This window comes from Hyperolius riggenbachi, chromosome 4, assembly GCF_040937935.1.
Source record: "Hyperolius riggenbachi isolate aHypRig1 chromosome 4, aHypRig1.pri, whole genome shotgun sequence".
NCBI classification, from domain to species: Eukaryota; Metazoa; Chordata; class Amphibia; order Anura; family Hyperoliidae; genus Hyperolius; species Hyperolius riggenbachi.
In genome coordinates, this window is record NC_090649.1 from 481,908,451 (window position 1) to 481,914,409 (window position 5,959).

The following is a 5,959-nucleotide window of genomic DNA, read 5'->3' on the forward strand; positions in this document are numbered from 1 at the left end:
ATCGACACCTTACCTGCTTATGATGTCATACGGAAGGGTGGCAGGTGCCACCTGTCGAATGAGGACAGGGATTGAAGGATGCATTGATGAGGAAGACGGGTGGGAGAACGGAGAGGAGGCAGGCGCCAGGTGGCCCAAACTGTTTGTCCAAACCCTCCTCCCAAGTTTTGCTTCCTGAATCACGTGATTCAGTTGGTTTCATGGTAGGTCCGGCCCTGGATCCAGCGCTGGATTGGTGGACACAATCGTCCAGAGGGAAGCCTCTGGGCTATGCAGAGGCTTCGCTCTGCTGAGGTAAGTATCCATTTGGTGCACTTTACTTCCATTCAGGAACATTTTAACATTTGTAAGAGAGTTTCTTGCATCTGGTGCCTTACGTTGATGTTTTTGTCTCTTGTTTTAATAAAGGCCGTGCCATTTTATTTCTACTACAGAGCCCACTTGCTTCAAACCATCAATTGTTAAGAAAAAAAAGAAAGAGAAAAAAATACTATAAACCTTTCTAGCAGATGTGAAGGTGAATAAAACTTGGATTATCCCCATCTATGGGGATGATGAAGCTTTAATGCAGCTTGTGTGCAGGAATGCAGCTTGTGGCCGCAGGCAGACTGTGGCGTGGAATCATGGCTGTATGAGGCAGCTTTTATGTGTGTCTCTGGAGCCAGATCACTTGGAGGAAGAAATAAACATGGATTCGGGGAGATGGTTTTATTGACCAACTGTGTTCACTCAACTGCAGCAGCAGACACAGGAGGCAGAGAAGACAAACCAGGCTGAGTGAATAACAAAAGTGCTCAGGGCAACTGTAATGGGCAGCAGACTGAAGCAGCCAATCAGATTTCACTTTACTGCAGTCAGGCCAGAAAAAGTAAAAAGTATTCTGAATGGTCACGTATATTATTCGTTCTGTCTGTGTAATGCTGGGTACACACGATGCTATTTCTAATCTGATCGACGGGAATTGGACGATTATTTCCATCGTGTACGAATCTACTCCTGTTCAATGATGGGAATCGATTTTCTGAAGTCATCACGGGAAAATGAATAGCCAGACCAATTGTCAATAATTCAATTAGGATTAGCCGTGAATTATTGACAATTGGTCTGGCTATTTAAAGGTCCTACACGGACACACAAGTACAGAGGTGCCAGGCAGAGGCGGGACAAGGTCCTCCAGCACCCAAGGCTGAGACCCCAAAGTGCGCCCCTCCATCCCTCCCACCCCAGCTGTCACACACTGATTGCTATTAGACTAAGAGAGCCACAGGGCCCACAACCTCCCCAACACCTTAATATCTAGTTATCTGGCTGCAGTCACTGCCATGTATCCCCTTTTCTCATTTCTTTCTGCTTCATACACAATTAGGAATGACAGCTGAATGAATTCTGCGCCCCCTCTTACACTGCGCCCTGAGGCTGGAGCCTCTCCAGCCTATGCCTCGGCCCGGCCCTGGTGCCAGGCTGTTATTGGGCCTATAGCTGGTAAGTGTCTGCAATCGTTTACTACTAATTGACCCCTTGAATCTACTCCTGCCTTTCCTGTCACCTCACACTCAGGGCCGGCCCGCCCATGAGGCGGGGGTGAAACGTTTGCCTCAGGCGGCGCTTCTGAGGGGGCGGCACCCGCCCGTCCGTGGGTGTGGAGTGCCGCCCGAGCTGGAGGGGATAGCGGGCAGGAAGGGGGTATTGGGGCTAGCGGCGGGGAGGGGGGTCGGACCCCCCCCCCTCCCTCGCCTGGGTCCCCCGTCCTCCGCTCCCCTCCAGCTTGTTATGCGCGCTGGCTGGCTGGCTGCGGCTGTAAGAGGCAACGGGCGGGGGATCACTCACCTCTTCCTCGTTCCAACGTGCGCTCCACTGACGTCACTTCCTGCGGCGTAGCAGGAAGTGACGTCAGTGGAGCGCAGGCTGAACGAGGAAGAGGTGAGTGATCCCCGCCCGTTGCCTCTTACAGCTGCAGCCAGCCAGCCAGCCAGCCAGCGCGCATAACAAGCTGGAGGGGAGCGGAGGACGCCGCTAGCCCCAATACCCCCTTCCTGCCCGCTATCCCCTCCAGCTCGGGCGGCCCCCCCACACCCACGGGGGGGGGGGGGGGGGCGCAGCGGCGATTTCTTTAGTTTGCCTCAGGCGGCAAATGGTCTAGGGCCGGGCCTGCTCACACTCCATAACATTAGTACACCTTATCAGAATCAGAAACTTTTATTTTGCCAAGCTCGACTGGGTCGTGCCCGGAATTGGTCTTGGCACGTACAGGGTACTGATACACAATATAGTTACAGATACAGGACAGGACATGCAGTAGGAACAGAACATTTACAGAATACAGAACATTATATGACCTTTATGCAGAGGAAGACAGTGTGGCATAGGTTACAATACAAAAACAGCCGAAAAGGTATGCTTAAGCTGGAGCGCCGTCTATGTGCGGAGTGCTTCAGTGCGTCATGGTATTGTGGGGTGAGGATGGCCATTCCCATGGAGAGAGTTCAGGAGGTTGACAGCCGAGGGAAAGAAGCTGTTCTTGTGTCTTGAGGTCCTGGTGTAGATGGATCGGAACCGGAGCTTTCGGCTCGAGGGGAACTGATTAAAAAAGCGGTAGCCTGGGTGTGAGCGGTCGTTTGCGATCTTTAATGCTGTGGTGTTCAGCCTGGAGTGGTAGAGGAGGTCCAGAGAGGGAAGGGATCTCCCGATGATTCTCTCCGCAGATCTGATGACCCTCTGCAGTTTGAGCCTGTCGCTGGCGGAGGAGCTGGTGTACCAGACCTGGATGGACGAGCATAGGACCGATTCGATTGTGGCTGAGTAGAAGTTTGTCAGAAGTTTTTGGACCACACCAAACTTTTTCAGTTGGCGGAGAAAGAAAAGTCTCTGTTGGGCTTTCCTCTGTGTTGAGGCAGTATTGGCGTTCCACCTCAGGTCATTGGAGATAGTTGTGCCCAATAGGCGGACACTGGGGACTCTTTCTACCTCCTTGCCATCAATGTGGATTGGAGTCGGGGTGGAGGCGCATCTCCTGAAATCAACGATCATCTCCACCGTTTTCGCTGTGTTTAGGACCAGACCATTCTCTCTGCACCAGCAGCATATGTTTCCGACCTGGTAGCGGTACGCCTTCTCATCATTTTTGGTGATGAGACCTACAATGGTCGTGTCGTCGGCAAATTTGATTACTTTTACTGAGTCTGACGTGGATTTGCAGTTGTTCGTATACAAAGAGAACAGAAATCTTTTCTCTTATTTGCCCCCGCTGTGATCTCCCTCTACCCTCCTCATCCTCATTATTTGCCCAAGGGCACCTTACCATTACACACCCCTCTCCCTCCTACCTCATTACACGACTACATGGGTGCCGTTGCTATTAATAATTGATTTTATTCATCCTTTCCACCTCGTTTTCTACCAGTTTTATGTCAATTATATATCCGATCACCATGATACTTGCACTTATTGATTGCTCAATCCTGTTTCACTGTGAAACCATTCAGCCACCCCTCACCACACTTACTACATCCCCCAATACCATACTAATATTATTATACTATACCATACTATTGGAACACTATATTGGTACTATTGGAACTCCTTACCTCAACAGATCAGGACTGCTCCATCCCTGGACGTGTTTAAATCTAGACTGAAAACCCACCTGTTCAGTTTGGCATTTGCAGAAATATAACTTTTGTTGTGTGAATACTTCATCCTACTAATTACTGAATCTGAGAGAGCCTAAGCGCTTTGAGTCCTATGGGAGAAAAGCGCTATAGAAATGTTATTGTATTGTATTGTATTGTATTGTATTGTGTACAATCACACATACACGTATATGTGACACAATCATGCCACACACAGCGCTCCGATATGCTTTTTCATCTCTGTCATGTTTTAGTGTGATACTCCGGTTGTTCATTGCCTGATGAAGCGGGATTGTGCCCGTGAAACGCGTTGCAGTTTTATCTAGGAGTATGTGAATAAATTATCTCAAGCGACAGCATGGTGTCTGTTTTGGTGTGGCTGGTCCACCGCCGCCACCTGAATGTTTTAAACATTTTAGCATATTTTATCCTTTTGGCACCTCTGTACATCCTTAGATAAGACCCTTGGTTTACTTAATGCCTACATAGACTCAGGCTGACACAGAGAGTTTTTTTTTACAGACCCTTCCTGTTCAGTGTCTGCTGATGGAGCCTGGAAACAGTTAACTGTATGTTAATGGCCGGGGGGGAGGGGGGGGGGGGGCACAGTGACTCCCACTGGGGGCCAGTGCCCAAGTGTGCCTCAGTGTAGCATCACCCATGCTGTATACAGTCAGAAAAAGAGTGCCAGGTGCAGCCATTGCCATTTTTAAACTTTGGAAATAGCAAGATGGCCGCCCTCATGCCCCAGAGGCCCTGCGGTCTGCTGCTCTGGCCAGCTGGCTTATTTGGCAATGTGCATTAGCGAAACAAGCGGGGCAGAGATGAGATGAGGTGAAGGAAAGGTTTATTCCAGGTTTGTGTTAAACAGGTATCTGCGTATCTTTTCCTCGCAGCCGTGCCTCATCTGGGGACCTCATTACACATATCGCTCTGAGCCATCGTTTAAGTGTTCAGCTGAACTGTAAATATCACATCTGTTCCAGTCATCTATTCCAGTGACCCCTTCGCCAATCTCGCCTCCCCTCATTATGCACGATGACCTCATTTCTGCTGCACATCGGTGCTTGCGAGCATCGGGGGTCTCCCGGGCCTTGCAGCTGCAGGGGTGAATCGTCCACGGACGCCACACGGGAGACGGGAGATCATCTCGCCGAGGCCTGGAGCCTGCCAGATATTACCGTCTGGAGGATGCGCCGCGTCTTGTCCAGATCGCCACACCTAGCAGATGAAGAGAAGATTGTTTGCATGTCACGCTGGAATTTAAAGGGTGTGACCTTTTTTTTGCTGTTTTTTTTGCCTCCCCACAGACAGTGGGAATTTACAGAGGCGCTGCCCTGTTTGCAGAAACGCTCGGGCCATTGTTTGGCTCCGGCTACTGAACAGGCCAAAGGTATGTCACTACATGCTCGCTCTTGCATTAAAACAACAGCCATTCAGCAGTGGAACAACACAGCTGGGATGCTTCCTCCATCCTCAAGGCTTACTTAATGCAGGAATAAAGAGTCAAACAGAGAGATCTAATCAACCTAAGGTACATAACACAGGCTCTACTGCACATGCTAGCAGAGCCAGTTCTAGACTTTTTGCCACCCAAAGTAATACATTGTGAGGATTAGGGGTGCTCGGAAAATTCCGCGGAATTGTTAATTCCGTGATTGCGGCCGGAATTAGATCAATTCCGTGACCGGTGGTCGGAACGGAATTCCTATACCTCTTAAACGGAATTCCGCGGAAATTTTATAATTCCGGCGGAATTTTCCGGAATGACACCAAAAATATCTCTCTCCTCCTCCTCCTCCTCCTCCTGCTAAAGCTGGCCTAGCTTTTCAAAAAGTACAAATCCTTAATCATGCTACTTTTTCTATTGAATTGATCATAATGGTAGTATGGTTTATGCTAGGCCAGCTTTAGCATGTAGTGTGGTTCATGGTCTAGAGGGTAAGACAGATACCTACTACACACTGTGTCCTGGGTTCAATTTCCAGCTATGGTATATAAGCTGTTTTGAAAATCTGCAATTCCCTACTGGATGATATAAGAGGATGGATGGATGGATGGATAGATGGATAGAGGAGGAGGAGGAGGAGGAGGAGGAAGAGGAGGAAGAGGAAGAGGAAGAGGAGGAAGAGGAGGAGGAAGAGGAAGAGGAGGAGAGAGAGAGAGAGAGAGAGACTAAAATTCCCCCCAATGCCCCCCCCCCTTCCCCGCCAGATGTGTCCGTGCGCAAAGCCGGACCGGAGAGTAAAGACACATTGGGCTGTTTATTACAGACACTGGCACAATGCTTACCTCCCTCCAAGTCAGCATCTACTCCCTGTTGGCCTGCA